Source organism: Bufo gargarizans, chromosome 3, assembly GCF_014858855.1.
Source record: "Bufo gargarizans isolate SCDJY-AF-19 chromosome 3, ASM1485885v1, whole genome shotgun sequence".
NCBI classification, from domain to species: domain Eukaryota; kingdom Metazoa; phylum Chordata; class Amphibia; order Anura; family Bufonidae; genus Bufo; species Bufo gargarizans.
This window is the reverse complement of record NC_058082.1, coordinates 246609697-246621961: the sequence shown is the minus strand read 5'-3', so window position 1 is coordinate 246621961 and position 12265 is coordinate 246609697.

Sequence of the window (12265 nt, the reverse complement as noted above, 5' to 3'; positions counted from 1 at the left end):
TTCCGTGGTTATTGAACGTCACTTCCGCTGGTGCGGCGGTCTATCTAAATGCACTAACTTTGGATTCACATTTACTGGTTTGACACCCATGTAGAATCGAACCGCGTCACCTGATCTATTATTGTTCCTCCATGTGAAACAATAAAAGAACATTGCATTGATATCAGCGAGTGCCGATCCTTTCTATATGGATAAGGGGAGACAGTCACCACCAAAGCCAGTAGTTGGCTTCAGTGAAGGCAAACTGGATGTTAACAGTGAGGGAGCCCAGCTGAGCATCACAGGCCTGAAGGTATAGGAGCGGGTAGCCTTTGCTGAGAAGCACGTAAGTGGGGGAAAGCAGGGTTTGCAACCCCTGCCCTCCCCATTCTTGCACAGCCCCTTTAACTCACTTTTCCAGCCATCACCAACACAATGCTGCCGCATTGTCGCCTCCACCGATCTACAGCAGTGACATATTTTTTAGTTGCAGTGGTAAGCTATACACCACTAAGGCTCAGTGATTGCCTTCAGTGGTATATGAGACACCCCACTGCAGCCAAAACAATATATCACTGCTGCAGCCAGGGAAGAGGACAAGGAAGTATTGTTGGATTGCAGGGGGTGTAGAAAGTTTAGTAATTTTTTCATTATTACTATTTTATCAATGTCCCTGCACTTGACCCATTAAAAATCCAACTTGAATGACAGTATAATTAAAGGTTAAACAACTTGCTAACATATTCTGTGTCCTGCCATGCCCACAAACAGCGATGTTGGAAATTGGAAGGTTTTTAAATACAGGAGCAAATTTACTAATGTGATTGCTCCTAGACCTTGTCATAAAATGCACCAAAAATTGTTTCATTTCTGGCACATAATGTTGCATCAAGTTTTAGACCTATTTATGAAGTAGACGTGCCAAAAAGAATTATCCACTGACCCTCACTCACAAGCTTCAATTTCCCAGCTTGACAAGGATCGAAGCTTAACAGAAAGAGGTATGGCTTAAGATGCAATAATGTGTGCCAAAATTGTGTCCAAATTTTGATGCAGAGTAATCAACCAATAATTGGTGCAAAGGTCTACAAAAAATCTAGCCACGCACCAAATATCATACAGCCTGAGCCACTGTGATAAATGCAATAGACTGCTACATTTTAACCAGGATTAGTAAATCTGTCCTAAAATATGTGAGAAAGTTGTATAACTTCTACATATGTCAATGTATGAGGCAGTTTACCCTGGCCTATCTGAGCAATGTCAGCCAGTTATGAGCACCAAGATATATTAAGTGTAGTGATGCTCCGTGATTCTACAGATGCAGGGAGTTTTATTTATATGTCCTTGGGTGATCTGGTAAAAAGTATGGTGTGAGGCACCAGACTGCTGAGGCCAGTGATTGGCTGCAGCATTATATGAATGCCACCACTTCAGCCAAACAATACCTCACTGGCTGCAGCACAGGAAGTTTACAGACTGGCACCACTGGATCATACTGCGTGCAAAAGGGAAAGGGACTTTTTTAAAATTATTTTACCAGGCCGCTTATCACTGGTAAAATAAACTTAGCTTACAACCTAGAAAGGGTAAGGGAGCTCTGATTTAGAGTAACAGAGAATATTATGTGATTCCTCAGGCAACATTGGCTCTTTGAGAAGGCTCATTTAAATACATCCAACACATATCTTACCAAAGCTGTACAACACTGTGCAATTGCTTTATTAGGGTGCATTCACATGACCGTAAGTGTTTTGCAGTCTGTAAACCGCAGATCCGCAAAATATGGATACTGGCCGTGTGCACAACGCATCACGGTGCGGACACATTGACTTTAACGGGTCCCTGGTCCACATGTTGTGGCAAAGTGTAGTTCAGGTCCTACCTTTTGTGGCATGGCTGCACAGATATGTAGGCACAATATCAGTTTGGTGGAGGTCCAAATCTTGGCAGATACGACGATCAGCTGTTTGAAAGGACTGCAGTGCTCGTCCTCAAAGCATACCAAGCACAGTGCCGTACAATTTATAGTGGCTGTGCTTGGTATTGCAGCTCAGGCCCATTCACTTGAATAGGACTGACCTGTACATAGGCCATGTGAACACTGTCACTAGCCTAGGAAGAGACCGGAGTGCCGTGTCCTCTCCACATAGCTGATCGGGGGAGGTGTTAGGAGTTGAACCACCACAAATCAGATATTGATGACCTATCCTGAGGACAGGTCATCAATATTTTCTTTATAGAAAACCCCTTTAACATTTTTATTACAGGTTTAGATTGTATATAGATTATATTCCATACACTATAGTTTTACATTACACATATTATACTTCTACCTCTGAATAAAAAGTGTTAAACTGTGCAGCTATTTAAAAGACAGCCCTTAACGGACCAAACCCTTGCCCCCTATACTGGAAGATTTGGCACCAATGAATCACTTCCTTTTCTGCCAGTCTCCGCCATGGAAAAGGAAGGTAATTGTGTATGGCATCCTTCAAATGTGTTGTCTTCCCATTTCAAGCATCTGGTGTCTGAGTTTCTGTGCTCGGATTCCATCACATAATTACTGTACTAGTAGTAAAGTGAGTACAAGGTTTTAGAGGATTGGCAGGACAAAATGCGAAAATCCAATTCTTGGATCACCTGATAAAACAATTAATCCTCTGCTTTTATTTGCTCTTTGCAAAGAGGGAGCATTTAGTATGTAGTGATCTTGTAAAGCTTAAACATTGACTATATTCTGATCTGGTCGTTTTCAAGAAGAAATATCTCTGTAAAAATATTTACATGCATTTATATGTTGTGTAATACTAATTTATTTGCAGTATACATCTAAAAGTATGTGTATGTAATAATCTGAATGTTTTAATATCCTGAAATTAAAGTCTAAGACATTGCTGTGCCACCCTGTAAATGTACAATTGTGGTACAATATGGGTAGATCAGCAGTGGGAAGGTAGGTGTAATTAAAACTCTGATTCTGACTGTTTAACCTATTTAAGATCTCATATAAATGACTGTATTTCCATCTGTAGAAAATGTGGCTAGCACACTAACCCATTAATTTTTATGGGGCCATACACACATCCGCTCTGTGTGGTCGTTCCTCAAATCATAGAACATTATGGGCAAGAATAGCCATTTCTATTGACAGGAGCAAGAAAAATGTGGAGTGCATTTACGAATCGAACACAGTTTGGTGCATGAGACCTTATACCTTGGTGTCGCGGCATCAACAAATGAAGAAAGCACCTTTTAACACCACACTGTCAGAAGAGCATAGCAATTGCTGGGGTGGACTCTTTTTCAGTAAGTCAAGACATTTTCTATGAGAAACCCTATTAAGAGATACTTCAGATTGAGAATTTATATTGAAATACACCTATATTGAAATTACGATGAATACAATTAAAAAGTAATGATCAGAAGAAAAGTGATTTAGTGTGACAAAAAATATATACAATATAAAAAAATGTTTAAAAAGTTGCAGTAGTTTCAAAAAGAACATACATGATTACTTTTGTGAAACTACTGCATAGTGAATTGTTTAAAAAAAATCAAGGTGGATCTATGTAACCCTAATTATCGTACTGCTTTTTACCACATACAGGATGAAACTCGAAAAATTTCAATATTGTGTAAAGTTCATTTATTATAGTAATGCAACTTAAAAGGTAAAACTAATATATGAGAGACTCATCACTTGCAAAGCGAGATATTTCAAGCCTTTATTTGTTTTAATCTGGATGATTATGGCCTAAAGCTTATGAAACCCCAAAGTCACAATTTGAGGTCCCCTTTGCTCAGGGGGTATGGATTAATTAGCTGACTAGAGTGTGACACTTTGAGCCTAGAATATTGAACCTTTTAACAAAATTGAAATTTTAAGCTGCATTAATGCAATTCCTTTTAATTTGCATTACTGAAATAAATTGACTTTTGCACGATATTCTAAGTTTTCGAGTTTCACCTATATTTTTCTAAAAGTTTTTGTCTTCTTATACAGGCAAAATAATATGTATACTGTATATAAATTGTATCCATTACAGTGGTGGCAACTGCTGGCTGACTCTGTCCTACTCTCATTACCTGGCGGATCCCACCCACCTCCTGCTGCCATCCTCTGAGTGGGCGTAGCTGCATCCTGCTCATCAATCAGGTGCCTCTTCCGGCGCATGCGCATGCTCCCTCAGACTTTTGAAGGGCCATTGAGCTCTCAAATGCAGCTGGAAACCTGTGGATATTTAGGCATCTTCCCCAATGGGAAGGTGCCTGAGCAGTAAGGTTCTTTAGCTTACTAAATTCCCTGAAAAGGTGCGCTGTTCTGTCTGCCTGTATACGTGTCTTGATCTTAATCCTATTTCAAGAATTTGCACGAACTCTGACTGCCCTGACCTTGGCTCTTAATACAAATTTGATCCCTTGGTGCCCTGCACCGGTGTCTCTGTACAGAGTTTGCCATCACTCAGAATGGTTCCTGTTCACATAGGGCAGTGATGTCGAACCTTTTAGAGGCCGAGTGCCCAAACTGCAACCCAAAACCCACTTATTTATCGTAAAGTGCCAACACGGCAATTGAACCTGAATAATAGTTCAATATAGTATATATTCCATGTACTTTATCATTTAGCTATAATATCCTGCCTACATTCAGTGCCCTGCTTGTGCTGTTCATAGTGCGCCCTGCACCGATGAATGGCAGGAAAAGTCTAAGGCATATTGGTACACCATAGACTTTTCTCAGTGCGGGTGCCCACAGAGAGGGCTCTGAGTGCCACCTCTGGCACCCGTGCCATAGGTTCGCCATCACTGACATAGGGGCTCAAAATCTCTTTTCCAAACCAATCAGTATGTTTTTGTAGTGTGGGAGGAAACCCAAGCTAACATAGGGAGAACATACAGTACATACTTTATATAGATATTGCCCCTTGTTAGATTTGAACACATGACTTCAATTCTGCAAGTCAAAAGTTCTAACAACTCCTAATCCCTTAACAGCCTCTTAAGGCCTCATGCACATGAACGTATTTTCTTTCCGTGTCCATTCTGGTTTTTTTGCGGACCGTATACGGAACCATTAATTTCAATGGGTCTGCAAAAAAAACTTAAGTTACTATGTGTGCATTCCGTTTCCGTATGTCTGCTCCGCAAATGAATAGAACATGTCCTATTATTGTCCGCATTATGGACAAGGATAGTACTGTTCTGTTAGGGGCCGTCATCCGTATTTTTTGCGGATCTGTTTTTTGCGGACCACAAAATACATACGGTCGTGTGCATGAGGCCTAAAACTGCTGAAAAGTGCTGTATGTCTGAGGATTAAAGCACTTTAATCAAACTGCATTTTACAAGTGTCCAATTCGTGGTACCTTCATGTTTAGTGTTCCTGGGCTCTCTGCACTAAACACTCCCTAACCTCTCCCTATCACATCCATCCAGGAGACCGCTAAAACCATCATATAGCAGAAAGGAGGTTTTGGGGGCATTCAGTGACACTGCACATGAAGGGAATACCTATGGTACACTTTTGTGAGGCCAGCAAGGGAGTATTTAAAAGATAAAACTTGATTTACCTAAACTGTTTACAGACTTCCTTAAAGCATACTATATGCAAAGTTTCCCTGTGTTTCTAAGATACCCATAAAAATGTGTTCTATATTTATCTTAAGATTGTGGAAGGAGTAGATAAGCAAATTTTCCTGAAATTTGATTGGGGTCTAACTAACGGATCAGTAGGCAGACTCAATTAAGGTATGAATAAATTCTACCCAAATCAAAAGTGCTCAGATTTCCCTGAAAATTTGCGTATGGCACTGTGAAGTTGCTCTATCCAACGCCTTACAAGCTCCTTAATCGGTAGTAAAGAACTCAAACATACATTAATGTACATTAATGGCAAAATAAAAAAATCCTGACTAATCTGAGTTCCTTTCTTTTTAGCTGATTCTTATAGCTGATTCTATGATTCTCCATATGAAACTTAAAGTTCACAATTTCTCTACATTTTAGTGTCATAAAATTCCTAGATTAAAAAATGTGAGGTGAAACTGCTATAAACAAAATGCATACATCTATTTTTCACAAATCTTCCTGTGGCAAAACCATATTAATTTGTTGCTATCCAGCTGATACAGTCCAAGTAATTCCACATGGAGAATATGTTAGAGATTGCCTCTAACAAAAATATTTTTACGCAATGTAAAATTAATGACTGCCTAATGATTGAGAGTAGAGATGAGCAAAGTTTTCAAATATTCAATTCGCCGATTCGCTGAATTTTTCTGGAAAAATTTGGTTCGATCCGAATAGAGAGCCTTTATAGTGGTGTAGAACACTGTGCATTGCAGTAACACGCATAGGGAGTCTGCTTTATTTGTGAAATAATGCTGTGAGTCCATATGACATAGAAACATAGAAACATAGAATGTGTCGGCAGATAAGAACCATTTGGCCCATCTAGTCTGCCCAATATATCTGAATCCTATGAATAGTCCCTGGCCCTATCTTATATGAAGGATAGCCTTATGCCTATATCATGCATGCTTAAACTTCTTCACTGTATTTGCAGCTACCACTTCTGCAGGAAGGCTATTCCATGCATCCACTACTCTCTCAGTAAAGTAATACTTCCTTATATTACTTTTAAACCTTTGCCCCTCTAATTTAAAACTGTGTCCTCTTGTGGTAGTTTTTCTTCTTTTAAATATGCTCTCCTCCTTTACCGAGTTGATTCCCTTTATGTATTTAAAAGTTTCTATCATATCCCCTCTGTCTCTTCTTTCTTCCAAGCTATACATATTAAGGTCTTTTAACCTTTCCTGGTAAGTTTTATCCTGCAATCCATGTACCAGTTTAGTAGCTCTTCTCTGAACTCTCTCTAGAGTATCTATATCCTTCTGGAGATATGGCCTCCAGTACTGCGCACAATACTCCAAGTGAGGTCTCACCAGTGTTCTGTACAGCGGCATAAGCACTTCACTCTTTCTACTGCTTATACCTCTCCCTATACATCCAAGCATTCTGCTGGCATTTCGTGCTGCTCTATTACAATGTCTTCCCACCTTTAAGTCTTCTGAAATAATTACTCCTAAATCCCTTTCCTCAGATACTGAGGTCAGGACTGTGTCAAATATTCTATATTCTGCCCTTGGGTTTTTACGCCCCAGGTGCATTATCTTGCACTTATCCACATTAAATTTCAGTTGCCAGAGTTCTGACCATTCTTCTAGTTTTCCTAAATCCTTTTCCATTTGGCGTTTCCCTCCAGGAACATCAACCCTGTTACATATCTGTGTCATCAGCAAAAAGACAAACCTTACCACCGAGGCCTTTTGCAATATCACTTATGCTTATGAATATATTAAACAAAATTGGTCCCAGTACAGATCCCTGTGGAACCCCACTGGTAACATGACCTTGTTGTGCATCCCATGTTACCATGCAGATGACAGGCTTCGCTCTTAGAATCACTGCACACTTCACTTATTTGGGCAGTCACAGGGCGAAAACTGACCAAATAACTCAAGTATGAACTCAGCCTTACAGGTCAATGTTAGCGCCAAGAAGAAGCACACTCTTTTTACACCGTTGCCAGCTGAATCCACATAGATGTCTACAGAACCTATTTTATTAAACACTTATACAAGTAGAGCCCCCCGGAGAGTGTGGAGAGGGTGTCAGCAGTAAGTTTGTGTTGACGTCACTGATTAATTTGCCCTTCCATTGATCAGTCAGAACAATAACCCACAAAAAACGGATCCTGTCTGTGGAGCATACGCCTTCACTCGGTCAGCATTTCCTCAATAATCCATCAGTATTGCTAATGCAAAAAAAACAAACAAACAGGAGTGGATCTAAAACAGAGATGACACGTGAATTAAATCTTGCATGTCTTCTGTGTTTTGTACCCACTCCTGCTTTTGACTACCAAATCATAAGCCAATTTTGATGGGACCATACAAGCCTTACAGCTGCTACACAGAGAGGATCTGTTGTGCATCCCATGTTACCTTCCTTCTGACAGATCAGAAGAAGGGTCAAATAAATGATTATGTCAGCCAGGCCAAAAATAGTGGCCCAGCCATGAAGTGGGGAGGGTGTAAACAGCATGAAATGTCCACAGAGTGGACCTATGACATAGTGGTGAGGTGGAAGCAGCATGAGGAGACCACAGAGTGGCCCAATGACAGAGTCTGGAGGTGGCGGCAGCATCAGGAGGCCACAGAGTGGCACGACGATGAAAGATTGTGGAGGTGGCAGCAGCATGAGGAGGCCAGAATAGCATGACAATGAGGGATTGTGGAGGTGTCAGCAGCATAAGGATCCCACAGAGTGGCATGACATCGAGAGATTGTGGAGGTGGCAGCAGCATGAGGAAGCCACAGAGTGGCACGACGACAAAGTGTGGAGGTGTCAGCAGCATGAGGAGGCCAGAATAACACGACAACAAGAGATTTTGGAGGTGTCAGCAGCAGGAGGTGGCCACAGAGTAGCACAACGACGAGAGATTGTGGAGGTGGCAGCAGCATAAGGAGCCCACAGAGTTGCACAACGATGAGAGATTGTGAAGGTGGCAGCAGCATGAGGAGGCCACAGAGTGGCACGACGACAAAGTGTGGAGGTTTCAGCAGCATGAAGAGGCCACAGAGTGGCACAATGACCAAGTCCGGAGTTGGCAGCAGTATGAAGAGGCCACAGAGTGGCACAATGACCAAGTCTGGAGTTGGCAGCAGTATGAGGAGGCTACCATGTGGCACAATGACCGAGTCTGTAGGTGGTGGCAGCATGAGGATACCACAGAGTGGCCCAATGACAGAGTGTGGAGGTGGCGGCAGCAGCAGCATCAGGAGGAGGACACAGAGTGGCACAAGAATAGAGTCTGAAGGTGCTGACAGCAGCAGAATCAGGAGGATACCACAGAGTGTCAAGGTGACATAGAGTGGATATGGCAGCAGCAGCAGCATCAGGATACCACAGAGTGGCAAGGTGACATAGTGTGGATATGGCAGCAGCAGCATCAGGATACCACAGACTGGCAATGTGACATAGTGTGGAGATGGAAGCAGCAGCAGGATACCACACAGTGGCAAGGTGACATAGCGTGGATATGGCAGCAGCAGTAAGAGGATATCAAAGAGTGGCAAGGTGACAGTGTGGAAATGGCAGTAGCAGCAGCAGCATCAGGATACCACACAGTGGCAAGGTGACATAGCGTGGATATGGCAGCAGCAGCAAGAGGATATCAAAGAGTGGCAAGGTGACATAGTGTGGAAATGGCAGTAGCAGCAGCAGCATTAGGATACCACACAGTGGCAAGGTGACATAGTGTGGAGATGGCAGCAGCAGCATCAGGTTACCACAGAGTGGCAAGGTGATATAGTGTGGAGATGGCAGCATCTGGATACCACAAAGTGGCAAGGTGACATAGTGTGGATATGGCAGCAGCTGCAGGATACCACAGAGTGGCAAGGTGACATAGTGTGGAGATGGCAGCAGCAGCATCAGGAGACCACACAGTGGCGAGGTGACATAATGTGGATATGGCAGCAGCAGCAGGAGGTTACCACAGAGTACCACAGTGCTTGTACGAGAGCTGTTTTCTCTGCAAACAGTTGATTGGTGGGGGTGCTGGGAGTCAGACCCCGCGGATCTGATAATGATGTCCTATCCTGAGACTAGGTCATTAATACAGGAAACTGGCCGACCCCTTTAATAGTTTAGAATGGGTTAATTGTCCAGTGAAAGTAAGAGATTGGAGGACAAAATTACTAATGAGGGAAGCTTTTTGGATACTGAATCTAAATGCCAGATACCCTAATGGACTAAACCTTAAAACAATCTGATCTTTCTTTATTTCTGTTATTTTTTCAGTTTTCTTTTGTAATTTAAATATAATGACAGTTATGTCCAGTCTAAAATTGGTAGATGATCTCAAATATGATATAATTTGTGAGGTGGAATTAAACTATTGGTTGCAATGGCTTTTTAACAGGTGAACATGTTCTTTTTTAATTTAAGCTATGACTAAAAACTTAATTGTTTGAAACACATAAGTGCATCTTTATATGTTTCAACTTTTTAAATTGTTTTTCTAAATGAAGCTGAAGATTTTATAGAGAGATGTATGGGATTTCTACTATTAATCATCAGATTACGCAAACAGAATCTATTCCTTAATATTAATTTTTTATAGTGATTCTTAAAGGGGTTACACAATATAATAAACAGCCCCCCCCCATGTGCCAGGCTGCTTACAGGGAATATACTTGCACTGCTCCTGGTCCTCGCCCCGCCACTGCTGCTTCTCCCTGTACACTGATGAAAACATCCAGTGTCGGGGCGGAGCAGCCAATGGCAGACGAGGACGTGGACAAGCCTCCCTAGTGTCACCCGCGATACTAAGAGGGCTCATCCCCGTCCACACCTGCCATTGGCTGCTCCCCCCCGACACCGGATGTTTTCATCCATGTACAGGGAGAAGAAGCAGCGGCCCTTTAACTACTTACATAAAATCAGAGATAAGAGATTATACTGAAGACTTTGAAGGTGTAAACATAAGGGATTACAAATAAAACAGTCAACAATTATACATCCCAACAACTCATTAACATACTAGTTTGCTTGAGCACAGTTGAAGTGGTTTTTTTTTTTCTTTTTTTTTTTTTTTTCATGTGATGCAAGTACAGCTTCCTGTAATTCCCTGTGCTTACTGCCACAGTGGGTTGCTCTGGATCGGATATCATCATGTAGTACTCTTAACATGACCAGAAGGCACTGGTGGTGGGGGAAAGGAGATATATCAGATGGTAGGTGTAGTGAAAAGTTGTTTAATTTTTCCTTTTTTAATTCCTTTGAAATCTTTTTAACCATTTAGACACCAAGTAAAATGGTATGAATTATGAGAAATACTGTAACTATTCCAGTCAAGCGTAATGTAGATTTAGGCCATTTTCTCTGGGTAAAAAAGGCAGTGACACTGGTTTCCAGAATTAGAAAACATGCTGCTTTCTTCCAAAAAGAGTGCTGCACCTGTCCACAGGTTGTGTGAGATCTTTATGTTCAGTCTCATTAACTTCAGTGAAGCAGAGTGGCAATACCAGACACAACCCATTAAAAAAAGTATATATATTAGGTATCGCCGCATCTGTAATAACCTGCTCTATAAAAATATAACATGACCTAACCCCACCGTAAATAAATAAAAAAGTGTTAAGAAAGCCATTTTCTGTCACCTTCCATCACAAAAAGTGCAATAGCAAGCGATCAAAAAGTCATACACACCCCAAAATAGTGCCAATCAAACCATCATCTCATCCCGCAATAATCCTACCCTACCCAAGATCATCGCCCAAAAAATGAGAAAACTATGGCTCTCAGACTATGGAGACACTAAAAGATGATTTTTTTTGTTTCAAAAATGAAATAATTGTGTAAACTTACATGAATAAAAAAAAAGTATACATATTAGGTATCGCCGTGTCTGTATCGACCAGCTCTATAAAAATATTCCATGACCTAGCCCCTCAGATGAACACTGTAAAAATTAATTAAAAAAAGGTGTAAAAAATTTTTTTGTCATCTTACATCACAAAAAGTGTAATAGCAAGCGATCAAAAAGTCATATGCATCCAAAAATAGTGTCAAACCGTCATCTCATCCCGCATCAGGCCGGCGCATGTGCACTTCGCTCAATGAAGCCGCTGCCAGGAGTCCGCGGCGCATCAGGCTGAGCCTAGTGTGCAAGTGCAGGCGCAGGATCTGGCAGAGGGACGGGTGGATTGAGGAGGCGGCGCTGAGGTGAGGAAGGCGGCGCAGGGCACCAGACGGCGAGCATCCTGGATTAACGCAAAACCCCTTGGGCACCTTAGGTAGGTGAGTGACAGCTTATAAAAACCTGTTTTTTGGGCTAATAGAGCCACAAGCAGGTTTAATAAGGGCAGTTTAGGATTCATGCTATTAGCACCGACATGGCCATATGTTTAGCTTATAGGGCACAAATATGATGACAGAATCCCTTTAACCCTTGCTTTGTAACTTGAAAAAAAAATATTAAAATGGAAAATCTGCCAAAAAAGTGAAATTTTGAAATTGTATCTCTATTTTCTATTAATTCTTGTGGAATACCTAAAGGGTTAACAACGTTTGTAAAATCAGCTTTGAATACCTTGAGGGGTGTAGTTTCTAGAATGGGGTCATTTTTGGGTGGTTTCTATTATGTAAGCCTCACAAAATGACTTCAGACCTGAACTGGTCCTTAAAAAGTTGGTTTTTGAAAATTTCTGAGAAA